At 40.8% G+C, this 15,583-nt stretch overlaps 1 protein-coding gene and 1 long non-coding RNA gene across 5 annotated transcripts in view; both read right to left on the reverse strand.

Annotated features, from left to right (window-relative positions):
• Positions 1 to 6,815, reverse strand: part of HEATR5A (HEAT repeat containing 5A) — a 121,684-nt gene extending 114,869 nt beyond the window's left edge. For all 4 annotated transcript variants that reach the window (XM_042942914.1, XM_042942913.1, XM_042942912.1 and 1 more), the window contains exon 1: positions 6,692 to 6,815. The gene's annotated coding sequence lies outside the window, so the exon portion shown is untranslated. The remainder of the gene's footprint in view (positions 1 to 6,691) is intronic.
• Positions 6,816 to 7,753: 938 nt separating this feature from the next.
• On the reverse strand, positions 7,754 to 15,076 carry LOC122221295. Its single transcript, XR_006203143.1, has 2 exons — positions 14,661 to 15,076; positions 7,754 to 7,877 (listed from the first exon to the last, which is right to left on the reverse strand). It is a non-coding gene; the product is annotated as an uncharacterized LOC122221295 (long non-coding RNA).
• Positions 15,077 to 15,583: the final 507 nt, after the last annotated feature.

Raw genomic sequence — 15,583 nt, forward strand, 5'->3', positions numbered from 1 at the left:
ATAGCAAGGGGGGGATATAGGAGGAGATAGGTAAATTGTTAAAATTAAAGGCAACTAAGCATGTCAGAATAGCAGACCTATAATAATGCAGACTAGTGGTTCATGACTCTAACTGCTTTAAAGAAAATACCAAAACTGGGAGCCTGGGTCGCTCAGTGAGTAAAGCATCTGACTCTTGATTTCAGCTCAGATCATGATCTCACGGCTGGTGAGTTTGAGCCCCGCTTCAGGCTCTGGGCTGACAGTGCAGGGCCTGCTTGGGATCCTCTCTCTCCCCATCTCTCTCTGCCTCTCCCATGCTTATGTTCTTTCTCAAAAATAAATAAATACACTTAACAAAACAAAACAAAACCCAAGCCTAAAACAAATGAATCAGAATCTCTAAAGGCTGGGGTGCTGTAATAAATGGATTTTTCATTTAACTGCCACCATAAAATATCTACTAGCACTACTAATTTACAGATAAGAATACTGAGGCTAGATTACAATAAGGAGGATTTTATTTTATTTTATTAATTTTTCTTAAGGTTTGTTCAATTTTGAGAGACATAGAATGTGAGCAGGGGAAGGGCAGAGAGAGGGAGACACAGAATCTGAAGCAGGCTCCAGGTTCTGAGCTGTCAGCACAGAGCCCGACTTGCGGCTCAAATCCACGACTGTGAGATCATGACCTGGGCTGAAGGTGGATGCTCAACCAACTGAGCCCAGTCAAGATGGCTCAGTCAAGATCACGCGACTCTTGATCTTGGGGTCATGAGTTCGAGCCCCATGTTGGGGGCAATATTTACTTTAAAAAAATTATAATTATGAAAACTACAAGTATAGAAGCTTACACATTAAGAGAGGGTCCAAGAGGTAAAGCAATGTTTCCTAAAGTGTTCTGTAGAACAGTAACGCCAAAGGATGAGGCTAAGTGTTGTGTGTCTGGGGGCGGGGGGGTCCAAAAACTAAATTCTTTTGGGAAATGCCACATTGGCACTTTTCTTTCCGACAGAGAGTCTCCATAGGTGTAATATGGTAATATGTACTATATACTGCCAGGAGGGCATACATACATAGCATTTGATATTTTAATTACAGACCTCTCCCCAGACTACCTCTTTCTCTTTTTTTTTGGCCCCAGCTGGGAATGTTGTGAAACTAGTATTCTATAGAACACAATCTTTGAAACACTAATCATTAAATACTATAAAGCAAGAAATTTAAATATTCCTTTGTGTTCCTAAATCATTCCTTTGTATGATAGGATTTTTATTAGAAAACTATATAACAAGTCAATGTCACACCTACTTAAAAGTGGCCATTTCTTTTTTTTTTTTTTTTTTTTAATGTTTATGTATTTATTTTGAGAGAGAAAAAGAGAGAGTGCTAGCTGGGTGGTGGCAGGAAGAGAAGGAGAGAGAGAATCCCAAGCAGGCTTGAGCGGTCAGCACAGAGCAGGATGCAGGACTCTACCTCACGAACTGCGAGATCATGAGCTGAGCCAAAATCAAGTTGGACGCTTAACTGACTGAGCCACCCAGGCACCCCAAAAGTGGCCATTTCTGATTAATATTTTGAAGTATCTAACATTACATATTCTAAATATAAATAGACTCTTATCTACTTCTGGATTATGAATAAAGGGAGAAAAGATACTTTTAATTAACCTAGTATATTAATTCACATAAAAATGTATGTTACTCATATTTATAATTAAGTTTCACATCACACTCCTTCCAAGCTGAAGATGGTTTGCTGCCCCATGAATTTTTTTTTTTTTTTTTTTTTGGAATTCTGAATATAAATTCTCATAAAAACTTAATCCATGTTTCTTGCCATATCACAAAAGGCTAACTTGTAACATGCCCATTCACAGCACTATCTTGTTTTAATATATAATGAAAATACATCAAGCATAGCAAGATTCCAAGAGTGTTTCCTGCAAACTGGCTAGGAATGAGGAGAATGCTGCTATTGCTGCATACTACAAGCCAACAAGAATGGCAGATACATGCAGCTCCAGGAACCAATGGAGAACACATCCTATGAGATAGAGCAGTTAGGATGACAGAGGAAAGACACAGGAGTTACAGGGAATGTATAAACTGGCATAAGGGGTGCCACAAGTGGGGATGAGGCATACTTTGCTTTCCTCCTCTATTTTTCTGAAGTGCTGCAGATTACTACTGTTCGGGATGAGAACAACGACAGAAACTGAATTCAGTGAGGGAGATTGCCAATGGGGGCCTTACTGAAGAAGTACTGCTGGCTCTGGCAACTCTGCCTCCAGATTACAAAAGAGAAACCCTTAAAGGATAAAGGAAGTATTGTGGGGGAGGGAGGGGGGAACTGAGCAGGAGGGACCAACTCTAAGACAGTGAATGGAAAAGGAACTAACATTTTTTGACAATTTACTTACTAGAAACTTTTAATCCTCATAACGCTGAAACTTAGATATTATTATCCTCATTTTACAGATGGTGGTAACAAGAAATGTGTCCAAGGTCAAGACGTTATTTAAGTGGAATAAGATAATGCCTACACCTGTCTGATTTCAGTGTCCATGTTCCTTCAACTACTTCATACAGCCGCTGCATAAAGTCTCTCTAATCGCTATTACTGACAGTTACTGCCATACCAACTCAAGCATCTAATCATTACAACTTTGTTGCTCTTTTTTTATCACTTCGTTCTCCTCTTACGTCTTTAGTACTTTGAGGCTTTATGTTAAAGTGTGAGGTCTTCTACAGACATCAACTTTAAAAGGGCTCTTCTCATCTAGATGTAAATCAATAAGTACCAACAGTGTTAGTTTAGTCTTTGGATATTCTTGACAATTTTTATCACTTTGTTCCACAGACCAACTCTTCCATCTCCCCCTGGGAAGACAGATTCCATTCTGGACACTGAGGAGTGACACATGGTAGATTTTAAGGTACAAAACTTATTCTTATCTCCCACCTCACTCATCTGAAAATAACTATCTAAACAATTCCACTACATGGTACCTCACTGAGATTCGAGTAACAAGAAAACAAAGTTTTGTGTGTATGTGTGTGTGTTTAAAGGATATACAGTAAATAATTGTTTCAAAGATCATGAACTTTACTGACCAAAGTCTCTTGGTCCCTCACAGCTTACTCATTTCAGTTTAGACATGACTTATCTGGATTCTAGCTAGGCTGGAATAGAGCACCATATTAAAAGTAAAGAAGCAAAGTCATTGAGATCAGGAAGAAGTCAAAACAGACTGCTAACAGTGATGGAAGTGACCAAAATACTATGTGATAAAGTATAGACATTTTAAAAAGCAGGGCAACACGAGACTACTAAGTACAAGAGCAAAGTGTGTGCAAGATGCCATTCATTATTTCTCTAGCTCAGTTGAGGCCAGGAATCCTTGACCAATTTTCCAAAAAACCCTATCCTTTTATTTACTGCTCATGCAATCCGTCACCTAGGACTTCTTGGGTTTAGCCATTAGACCCTGCCTGCCTTAGAGTCCCCTGTTTCCCCTCTGCAAACTGTTTGTGGCTCTCACATCAAAGTTCGCATTCACAGAATCACCCTTAATCCACACTATGGTCTGATACCTTGGCTTTTCCTCATGGCTCCCCACTTCTAATTCACAACATAGCTTATAGAATACCCAGCCTAGAATTTAGCTACATTTCAGAACTTCTTGGAGCCTTACTGGAGGGATTTTATTGGCAGACACTGCTTCTTACCCCATGCCAGATGCTCAGCTAAGCTCTTAACTTTACAAGTACATCTCCCTGGAACAACTCCATTATTACTCTGCCTTCTGACTGCTATCCTCATGGCCCCACCCAAGTAATATAGTGAACATACTATTACCTCTAATTCCCCAAGAGAGTTTGGGGCAGCACTCCATCAATCAAACTCACTGATATTTGTGCAGCAAAAGATAAAAACATACCCACACAAGGTGGGATTAAATAATGACTGTATTTAATAATGTTAAATACAAAGTAATGTTATATTTTGCTGCCAAATGAGTTAAGAAAAAAACTTTCCAGAGCCTTTTAGACACTGGAATTAAGATTTTGTACATGTATGTTTTTCTTTTTTTTTTTTTTCTTTTCAGATCTCCTCCTAAAATATTTCAAATAATTTTGTTTCTGATGTTTCATAGGTAATCAACTTTCTGATAATTTTACTTAAATAAAAAATGTTGTGGAAAAGTGAGGAATATTTTGCATATATACACAAAAACATGCATATGTTCATCATATAGATACCTACAAACACAAGAGAAAAGGATATAAATAGATGCTGTTGTATATTTACCCACAAAGAAGCATTATCTGGGCAGTAAGTACAACTATGTTACTGAAAAAGTACATACATAAAACATTTTATTTATTGAAATTAGAGCCATACTACAGTTTTAAGATTAGTGAAAGTGTATGCTCAGCTTCAAATATTTAGAATTATCACCCTGTATAAGTTTTCCCTCCTCCATGTCACATACATGGCTCCAATTTCTGAGGCAGGTATCATAAACATAGGGCTTTAATAATGCTACTTTATTCTACTTTTCTAGAAATAATCATTTTGTTACTATTTTTAAAAAAGAGGACGGGGACCCCTGGCTGGCTCAGTGGGTAGAGCATATGACTCTTGATCTTGGGATTTTAAATTTGAGCTCCACAAATTGAGATTACTTAAAAATAAAATCTTAGGGGCGCCTGGGTGGCGCAGTCGGTTAAGCGTCCAACTTCAGCTCAGGTCACGATCTCACGGTCCGTGAGTTCGAGCCCTGCGTCAGGCTCTGGGCTGATGGCTCAGAGCCTGGAGCCTGTTTCCGATTCTGTGTCTCCCTCTCTCTCTGCCCCTCCCCCGTTCATGCTCTGTCTCTCTCTGTCCCAAAAATAAATAAACGTTGAAAAAAAAAAATAATAATAAAAAATAAAATCTTAAAAAAAAAAAAAAAAAAAAAAGCCCAAGCATTCATGACTCATGATAGATGATCCTAAAAAGCATTGTTTTGTTTTGAAATGCAGAGATCATTAAACTAGTTTTCCAGGATTTAGAATAAAAGAATTTTAGAACAGTAAGAGGCCTAAACAAATCCAGTTTAATCTTTATTCTATTCATAAGATAATTAAGAAAGGCTCATAAAAGTTATAAATGGTCTCAATCCCCTTTCTGAAGTAAAGTGGGATGGAAAGCAGATACACTGCTTAAAATAAAAGTCCTTAAATTTTTTTCCTTTGAGAATGTACTCATTAGTTGCATAATTTTTAAAAATGTTAAGGTACTCTGGAGTATGTATTTCCTCTCATTAAAGGCAGATGCAATGATACACAAAGAGAAAGGAAGAGAAAAGTGACCTAAGACCCACAAATTGTAGTGGAGGAGCTTAACCTAAATTCAGGTATCCTTTCAGGTCAGAAGTCTTTTCCTATATTATAGTTAACTATATAAAATAACTGCATTCTAAGACAAATCCAACCTCCCATACTTTTTTCCAAAGGTCACTGTTCCTATGTTATAAACCCTGCCTGCTTCCCCATTAAAGAAAAGAAAATCGATGGCATTAAAATGCGTCTTACATCTAAAATCACTTTGTCAAAGAAACGCTTTCTAAAACATTTAGAAAATGAAACAAGATAATTCTCTCCCCACCCACCTAATGCTCAGCTCTAAGTAGATTTCTGCTCTCCTTGCACTTTAACCTCGCTAGCTTATCTTCCCCAAAAGTCCTGAACAGAACTTGTGGGCACATCTCCCCCCCCCCACCCCCCCCCACCCCCAGCGTCTCCTCCAGGCTGTGGGTTCCTGCAGGGTGCCAAGCCTACACATAAAAGATGCTGAATATTTGAATAAATGAACGTACATAAAAATAAGGTATAATTATGATCTTTAATGAAGGAGCTCCGATCACTGGACTCCTATTACAGGACTTGAAAGTTACGAAAATCATCTTAACAGCCAGAGGTACATTTATCGTCATTAGTCAGCACCGTAAAGTACTTAATGAAGTTTCTAAACACTTTTGTAATCACTTGAAATGACGTTTAGCGGGCCGAAGAGTACGGTAAGAAGAAACGTCTCCTCACACGATACAAATGCTACCCCAGCAAAGACAGTCTTTCCTCGCGAGAAGGACTGGAAAAAGTTCTCGCGTAGAAGGGGATCCCTCTCGACTACGCTTCTGGAAACCCGCCTTGAGGGCGAGGCGCGGGTGCTCGGAGGACCTCGCCCAAAGCCCGGCTTGGGGCCCCGCTGCTAACCGACCTGGGGCGCAGCAGGCGCGCCACTTGGGCGGGTCCGGCCCGGCGGGCTCCGACCTTCCGACCTTCCCCGCACGCCCGGAGTCTCGGGCTCCCGCCGGCGGGCGGAGTCCACGCCTACCTGTTGTGCTCGGATAAAACCAGACTTTCCCGGAGCCGGGGGAGAGGACAGACCGCACTGGCCATTCAGCCGTCCTGGCGCCCCACTCCAGTCCCTCCTCGGCGGGCTCCGGCCCCGTCAGCCACGACACCGAATCCCCCCACCCATGCCCACGCCCAGGGTCCCGGCTTCCGTCACCACTTGGCAGCCGCGACCACCCCGGGGACCCCCAAGCCTCTCAACTCCCAGTGCAGGCCCGGGTGTGATATCCCTCCCAGTGGGCAGGCAGCCCGGGCACCGCCCCCTCGCGTCTGCAGCGCCTCCACTCGCAGAATCCCGGGCAGCTCACCTTCGGGGCTCCCCCACGACTCAGCGCCCGTCCCAGTCCTGCCACGTTACCGGCTCCACAGCGCAGCAGGACAGCGCCGGGACTCGCCGGCGGCGGCGACTGCGAGACAGTGCGGCGGGACGGGCGCGCGCGGGGCGGAGCCGGAAAGCTCGGATCCGCGAGCACGGCCGGAGCCAGCGATTGGGAGCGCGCCCTGCGCCGCGCCGCTGATCCTAGGCCCCATCAGCCGACTGCCGAGCCATCGAACGCCCACTTTGGCAAGCGTGACTGCTCCACCGCCGAAAGAGCGATGGGGAGGCGGGGTGGGTGCTGCCCAAGTTGAGGCCAGGGCAGTAGCTTTGCAGTCGGGAGATTTGGGCCACAAGTATTTTTGTCTGTTGTTATCGCCAGCCAGAATCCCTAAGGGTGGCACTGGGGCATCTGAAGGGTAAGACACTGGAGCCTGCAGAAATTCAGGAAGGAGAGTACTGTGGGTGTGGATGGTGTTGTGTTAGACATGGAAGAGACCTTACGGAGCCTTGTAGTCCTACTCCTGCTTTTATAACCTGAGACTCTGGGGCCTGACAAAGCGTCTTACTCAAGGTCACAACCCGAGTCAGTGGCGGAATTGGGACTGACAGCTACCTGGCTCCAAGTCAAGTGCGGTTTTTCCAGTATACTCAGCGTTTTGAATATAATTTTCAGTTTTTATTTTGAAACAAGTCTCAAGCTTACAATAATGTTGCAAGTATGGGACAAAGAATATTTTGTCCTGAACCATTTGGGATTTAAGTTGCTGACATGATGCTAAATACTAAATACTTCAGTGTGTATGTCTTAATAAGCACCCTCAACTACACAATCACAATCTATCATAATCAAAACACTTATAGGATACATTGTTTGGCCAATTGTCCCAGTAATTTTCTTTATGGTAAAAGTATTCAGTTTAGAATCAAGCACTGTGTTTACTTGTCACGTATCTTTAGTTAACTTCAATATGGAAAACTTCCTCAGTTTTTCCTTGACTTTCATGTCCTTGACACTTTTGAAGATTCCTGGCCAATGATCTTATACAATGGCTTTCACTTTTCATCCGTCTGATGTTTATTTATGATTAAAATCAGGGTAAATGTCTTTGACAGGACTGTCACAGAAGTAACACTCTGTTCTTCTCATTGTATGGTCGGATGCTTGGTTCCTCACCCTGTTTTGAAAGCATAAGCAGAACTATAGTTGTATTAGTTGCATTATTAACTTAGCTGCACATACTGTTTTGTTTCCTATTTATGTTTTATGTACCTCTTATCAATCATTAATTTTGGCTTTTCCACTCCTATTGCCTGTTTACCCACTGACTGTAGAAACCTAATGGGGACTCAACAATAACATTTGTCTTGAAATTATCTGACATACCAGATCTTACCAGGTCTCAAATGGCGCCCATTGTCCAGAAGAATGCATATGTCCAGATTGTTTCAAGCTCCCCTCCCTTCAAGGTGTCAAGAAATCCTTCACCCTCCTCTCATGTATTCACCTGCTTCCCCAAACATATATAAACTGTCTCTAAGCTAAACAGGACACAGCAACATTGGGATTAATCCTCTGCCTTCTCCTTGGGCTGCCTTCTGATAGTAAAGCTTTCTTTGCTTCCAAACTGGTGTCTAGTGGCACCAGGCTGGCTCAGTTGGAAAAGCATGGGACTCTTGATCTTGGGGTTGGAAGATTGAGTCCCACGTTGGGTGTAGAGATTAAATTAAAATTAAAATTAAAATTAAATTAAAAAAAAAAAAAAACTAGTGTCCAAGACATTGGCTTACTGCAAATCAGGTGAACACACAAATTTGAGTTTGGTAATGTTGCATCCTATCAAGCGGCATATTTTAATTAGTCACATTATTGATGTTTATTTTAATAAAGCAGTATCTTCCAGGTTTCTCCACTACAAAGTTATTTTTTTTCCTCTTTGTAATTAATAAGTATTTGGGGGTGGAGATTCTTTGAAATTATATATTTTCTCATCAAAATTTTAATTTATTTTTATCACTGTAGATTCAGAGTTTCCTATTAAATGGGTTATAAAATGTTTCTATCATTATTTATTTTGATGTTCAAATTGTCCCAAGTTTGGTCAGGGGGAGCCCCATTCATGCTGGCTTCTATGTCTTTGTGTATTTTAAATTCTTTTGCAATATTTTATTGTAAAATATTTTTAAAATGCAGAAAATTTCAAAGAGTTTTATATACCCATATACCCACCAACCATATTCTACATTAATATTTTACTATTCTGCACCTATTATTCTTTGAGCGCTCCCTTATTTTCTGGCACAATAAGCTGTTCTAGGCTCTTTTTGCCCCAACCCTGGATGCAGCCATTTATCGAGGAGTCCTGGCTCCTTTTAGTGGACAATGGTATTTAGAAGCACTAGGTGTGCTCACTGCTCTTGGGGTATCACTGCTTAGGCTGTCTTCATGGATGCAGCTAGGGAATGTTTATACATTCCTACAGTCCATCTATATATGTATCTATATATGTATACTCACACTCATTTATAGCTATATATCTTTGACTAACAATATATTTTGAAAAACCATATGTTCACAGTAATACCTCCAATTCAGCATCACACAGTTTATTCCAGTTTTCTCTCACATTTGTAACTCCTTTCTCCTACAGAGAGAGACCTGGATCCTATTATCCTTGAGATATTTACTTGTTTGAATACCTCCTCTATATTTAAGCAATCACCCATAGCTGCCATCTCCCCCTTTGGAGGATGCTGCCCTTACCCCACTATGATTCTGAAACTCCTGAATTAGCCACTGCAAGCCCCCCTACTTTCTCTTTTCCTTACCCCTGCTCTTAAACCCTGTGCCAGTGCCCAGTCCATAAGCCCTCACCACTCCGCTCAGGCTCTACTCCTTGCCAAGCATTCCCCTAGGCATCCTTTTCCATTCACTTGATACATATAGACACACACACACACACACACACACACACACACACACACACACACACACATTCTGGGTACTGGGTACTGTAAATTATCCTGAGAAAGTTACAAAAGTATTATAGATCCTAAAGGAGAGAGTAATTACTATGAAGTCCAGTTAGGAGGCTCATGAAGGGTTTAAAGAAAAAGATGTCATTTAAAATGGGCTATGGAATGCCTGGGTGGCTCAGTTGGTTAAGTGACCAACTCTTGATTTTGGCTCAGGTCATGATCTCATGGTTTGTGGGTTTAAGCCCCACATCAGGTTCTGTGCTGACAGTGTGGAGACTGATTGGGATTCTCTCTCTCTCCCCCTCTCTCTGCTCCTCCCCCAAATAAATAAACTTTAAAAAAATCTTTTTAAAATCTTTTTCAACATTACTCATTCTGAGAGATAGAGAGAGACAGAGTGTGAGTGGGGGAGGGGCAGAGAGTAAGGGAGACACAGAATCTGAAGCAGGCTCCAGGCTGAGTTGTCAGCACTGAGCCTGATGCAGGGCTGGAACTCACAGACTGCGAGATCATGACCTGAGTCAAAGTTGGGCACTTAACCAACTGAGCCACCCAAGTGTCCCTAAAGAAATTTTCTTTAATGGGCTTTGAAGGATGCATAAGAATGAATGAGTAAAATGTATGGAAAAAATCCTGGAAAATAATTTGAGCCTAAAGCAGAGAAAGTAATTCATTTCAACTGAGTATGTGGTACAAAAATAACACTAGAATTTTAGAGCTGGAAGGGATATTATGTATCATTGAGTCCAACGACTAGTTTTACAGAGGATTAAAAGATGATTCAGAATTTACAGCTTCAATGATTAAGAGAATTAACTCAGAGGGAGGAGTCAGTTTGAAAGGGTAAATAATGCATTTAATTGTAAACATGTCACATTTGAATAGAGCATTTAAGAAGAAATGTAGGACTACAGCTTTGAAGAGGGGTCAGAACCAGAGATCTAGTTCAGGACTTTTCCATAAGGAGCTGACGGCTGACACAGTGAAAGAGAAAATAAAGAGAGAAAACAAGAAATCTAGAACGCTGAAAAACAAGTTTGTTTTTAATCAAATAGAAATGTGTTTCACCTTTCAACTTCTATTTTACTTTGTTCAATCTCATGTTGAGATTTTGAGTCACAATAAAGAGGAAGCTGTGTTATAATCAGCAGAAAGAACACAGCTTTGGAATTAGGTGTCTCGTGTTCAAATCCTAGTTCCACCACTTAGTAGGCATGACCTATCACCTCTTTATATCTTTAAAGCTCAGTTTCCTCCCTTTATTTTTTTTAACATTTATTTATTTTTGAGACAGAGAGAGACAGAGCGTGAACGGGGGAGGGGCAGAGAGAGAGGGAGACACAGAATTGGAAGCAGGCTCCAGGCTCTGAGCCATCAGCCCAGAGCCTGACGCGGGGCTCGAACTCATGGACCACGAGATCGTGACCTGAGCTGAAGTCAGACGCTTAACCGACTGAGCCACCCAGGCACCCCATCAGTTTCCTCCCTTTAAAATGAGAATGTCTCCTTTCTGAGGTGTGCTGAAGATTCAAGACACAATAGAAATAACTAGCATGCTGTCCATTGTCGAATGATAGCTAGCATTATCAGGCATTTACCTCATTTCTCTGTCCCAACTTATTCCAGCTTGTTAACTCAGTTGGTGTCACTGTCTGGCACAAAGAAGCCTCCCATCTGGTATTTGTTGAAGAAATCAGAACTGTATATATTTTCTATTTTTTTAATACTCATCACTATAATGCACTATATTATATCTTCTTGGCTTTTTATAAATGAATCACTTCAATAAATGATGCATTCTTATAAATAGAATTGTTGGTATTTAATGATGTATGTAAAAATTATGAAGTAAATCAGTAGTTACCCATTTGCCTAGCTATGTGATATCTTGGTTTAATTTACTGTTCAAACACATCTGATACAAATGACTCTAGGTTCCAACCAGCACACATTTGGGAAATTAAAAATGATAGATTACCTAAGATTGCCTCTACCGGGGCACCTGGGTGGCTTAGTCGGTTAAGTGGCGAACTTCGGCTAAGGTCATGATCTTACAGTTTGTGAGTATGAGTCCCAAATTAGGCTCTCTGCTGTCAGCATAGAGCCCACTTTGGATCCTCTCTCTCGCTCGCTCTCTCTCTCTCTCTCTCTCTCTGCCCTTCTCGTTCTTGTGCCAAAAAGATGGCCTCTACCCCTGAAATTATAAAATTCAATGATGTTAGTGTTAGAACAGCATATCTAAACAGTGGACTCCAGTGCACCCATGGAACTCTAGGGAACTGCTCTAAGTTGTACTCCTCAAGAGGTTAATAGGTATTCTTTTAAATAGGCATTCTTAAAAAACAAACAAACAAACAAACATTTATTTTGAGAGACAGAGAGCATGAGCAAGGGAGGAGAGAGAGACAGAGAGAGAGAGAATCCCAAGCTGGCTCCATGTTATCAGTGCAGAGCCCAATGAGGGGCTTGATCCCATGAATCACGAGATCAGGACCTCATGAGCCAAAACCAAGAGGCAGACATTCAACTGACTGAGCCACCCAGGCGTTCCTAAAGACACATTCTTAAGTAAATTTAAGAAAAATTATATGTTAATATAGCCATCTCCTAGAGAGGCATCATACATATTACTATGCTGCTTTTCATGTAATGTTTCCCAAGCTTACTTGGCAATGGAATAGATTATATTTTTTTAATGAATGCTTAATAGTATCTTTGAGAATTAGTGTTTCTTTGGAGCAGACTTTGGGAAATACAGCTCTGGAAATTTGTTATTAGTGATCCACTCAGTCATGTCAGGTTGCTCAGTGTTGATGAAACCAGGAAATGAGCAGACTGGAGTGTACATGTGGCAAGCTCATGTCACAAAACTCATGGGTTGGGTGCAGCTTCCTCTCTGTCAATTTCAACATGCTCAGAAGCCTGAAACGACACTGATATTCCACTCCAACAAAAGATCTGTGGGTTCTTTGTGATACAGCTTTCTATTTTTGGTCTATCAAGCATTATTTGTCAATGTAATGCTGAGCTTGCTGTAATCCGTGACAGCTTCTAGCACTAAATTTCCAATAAGAACTTTTGGCCGTAGGTAGGATTTTCTTCAGTAGGCAAACTACTACTATAAATATTCAGCCAAGAAGTGCTACTTACAACATAGCATAGACCTTGATCTATGATCGCAAGTGAATAATAGTAAACCATCTAACCTTGAAAGAAGCAGTTAAACTCAGGACTAGTGCTTCTAAGCAGGAATATTGAGCAAATGTAGATTTGTAACTATGCATTCAATAATACTTTATACAAGAAACTACTTGCAATTATGCTCATACTTGACTAGGACACCTAAAGTCCCTTCCAATTCCTCATTCTCTGATTAGATTAAGAAATACTGTGTTTTACATGTGCATACATTTTATGGTTTTGTTCCAATGTTGCTGCCATATATTTTATAAGCAAGCCATTTAATCTCTTTGGGCATTAATTCCCCCCTCTGGAAAATGAGCATGTATATTATAAAGTCTCTCAGATCTCTTCCAGTTTTAAAATTCAAATATTCTGTTATTTTTACAAAAACCCCTTCAAGGTAAATAGAATAGCTATTATTTGGAAGGAGTAGAAACCAAAGCCCAGAATAGTTAGGTAATTTGTCCATGTTTGGAACAAGATTCCAGAAGTAAGGTTTTATTTTATTTTATTTTTTAAGTTTATTTATTTATTTTGAGAGAGAGCATACAAGCGTGAGAGGAGGGAGGGGCAGAGAGAGAGAGAGAGAGAGAGAGAAAGAGGAAGAAAGAGAGAATCCTAAGCAGGCTCCATTCTGACAGCATGGGGGAAGACTCAGGGCTCGATCCCATTGTGAGATCATCACCTAAGCCAAAACTGAGAGTTGGACACTTAACCGAATGAGCCACCCAGGTGCCCCTAGAAATAAGATTTTAAAACTAGGCCTTCTGGGCATCTGCGTGGCTCAGTTGGTTAAGTGTCCAACTCTTAATTTTGGCTCCAACTCCTCTTTTTTTTTAGTGTTTATTTATTCTTGAGAGACAGAGCATGAGTGAGGGAGAGACATAAAGAGAGAGGGAGACAGAGAATCCAAAGCAGGCTCCAGGCTCCAAGCTGTCAGAACAGAGCCCAACACAGGGCTTGAACTCACAAACCACGAGATCATAACCTGCACTGACATCAGACTCTTAACTGACTGAACCATTCAGGCGCCCCTTGGCTCCAACTCTTAATTTTGGCTCACAGTTTGTGCTTACAGCAGCATGGAACCTGCTTGGGATTCTCTCTCTCCCTTTCTCTCTGCCATTCCCCTGCTCAAGCTCTGGTGTTCTCTCTCTCTCTCTCTCAAAATAAATAAATAAACTTAATTAAATAAATGCCAGGCCTTCTGGATCTTTGATATCTTTTTCATATTATCACCGTACCACACATATTCAGAATTGTACAAAATATATCAAATTAACAGCACTTTTAAAAGTTTTTCTTTTACACATATGTAGTCATATTTATTTTAAAATATTATTATTAACATCATTAAATATTAGCTTAAAAATATGACTTTTAAAACTCAAGGAAACAAAAACATAACCCCACTACCTCCACATGAGAGTCATTTTCATTTATTTGGTTTTCATTTATTTGGTTACTCACATGTCTAAGCAAAGCCATATCATATGGAACATCGAATTTGTATTCATAGTCATTTCATTACTAATGGCCATATAAACATCAGTTCCTGGTTATAACATTGCTAGCATTTAGTCACATGGACCTGAGAGGAGAGGGAAAAACTACCATCTCCTACTTGTAGGTAGGTGTAATTGGCAAGGAGTGAAGAGGGCCCAAAATGACTCTGTAGTTTGCTATTATACTCCTTTTCCCTCGTTTCTGGCTTTAGAATCTCATGATTAGAATCATTCTTCTGGTTTTCAGAACATAAGGAAGGAGACTTCAGGAAGTCAAGGTTAACATGCTCTTACCTGGGTTGGGAGAGAGAATCCTGGAGATCTCTTCTGGCATATTCCTTTAATACAGTTTCACCTTGGAACATGGGGAGACTGTGACCCTGAAGGAATGAGCATCGGGACAGGAAGGTTTCTATGGTGAGGGGGAGTATTGGGCAGCAACAAACCTACAGTAGCCAGGGAAGGAAGGTTCTGGATGATGGGATCTAGAGCAGATTCCAGGAAGAGGGGAGGAGGTGTCTGTGGGGAATCAATAAAAATGGGGCTGAGAGGAATTAGATGAGAGTTTTTGGTCAGCTTGTCAATTTTTCCCTGCCAGAAAGTTCCTGATGGGAACCACAGGAAGCACCATCATAAGCCAAATTAATCATGAAGTTAATCTATCAAGGTGAAGGAACAAAATTTAATGTCATTAGCAGCTTGGTTCTAAAAATGAGCCAAAACCCAAGGAATTGGATAGGTCAAGCCAGAGCTAGGACTGAAAGGAGGGCTATTATACTAAATATTACATAAACTATAGACTTCAGCTGCAAGCACTTTAGTCAAGTAAACTGTTTACCTATAGATATGTACCTTAAGAGAATTTAGTGCTTTAATTTTTTAAAGTTTATTTATTCATTTTGAGAGACAGAGAGAGAGAGAGAGCGAGAGAGAGAGAGAGAATGCGAGTACATGAGCTGGGGAGGGGCAGAGAAAGAGGAAGAATCCGAAGCAGGCTCTGCACTATCAGTGCAGAGCTGGACTCAGCACTTGAACTAACAAACTGTGAGATCATGACCTGAGCTGAAGTCAGGAGTCAGAGGCTTAACGGACTGAGCCACCCAGGGGTCCCTTAAGTCCTTTAATTTAGGGAGATTTCAGCCTATATAAATAGCATAGAAGGCATCCCACCAAAACCTTATTCATAAATTAGAGGCATATGAATGTAAGAACTCATG

This window comes from Panthera leo, chromosome B3 (assembly GCF_018350215.1).
Source record: "Panthera leo isolate Ple1 chromosome B3, P.leo_Ple1_pat1.1, whole genome shotgun sequence".
Lineage (NCBI taxonomy): Eukaryota > Metazoa > Chordata > Mammalia > Carnivora > Felidae > Panthera > Panthera leo.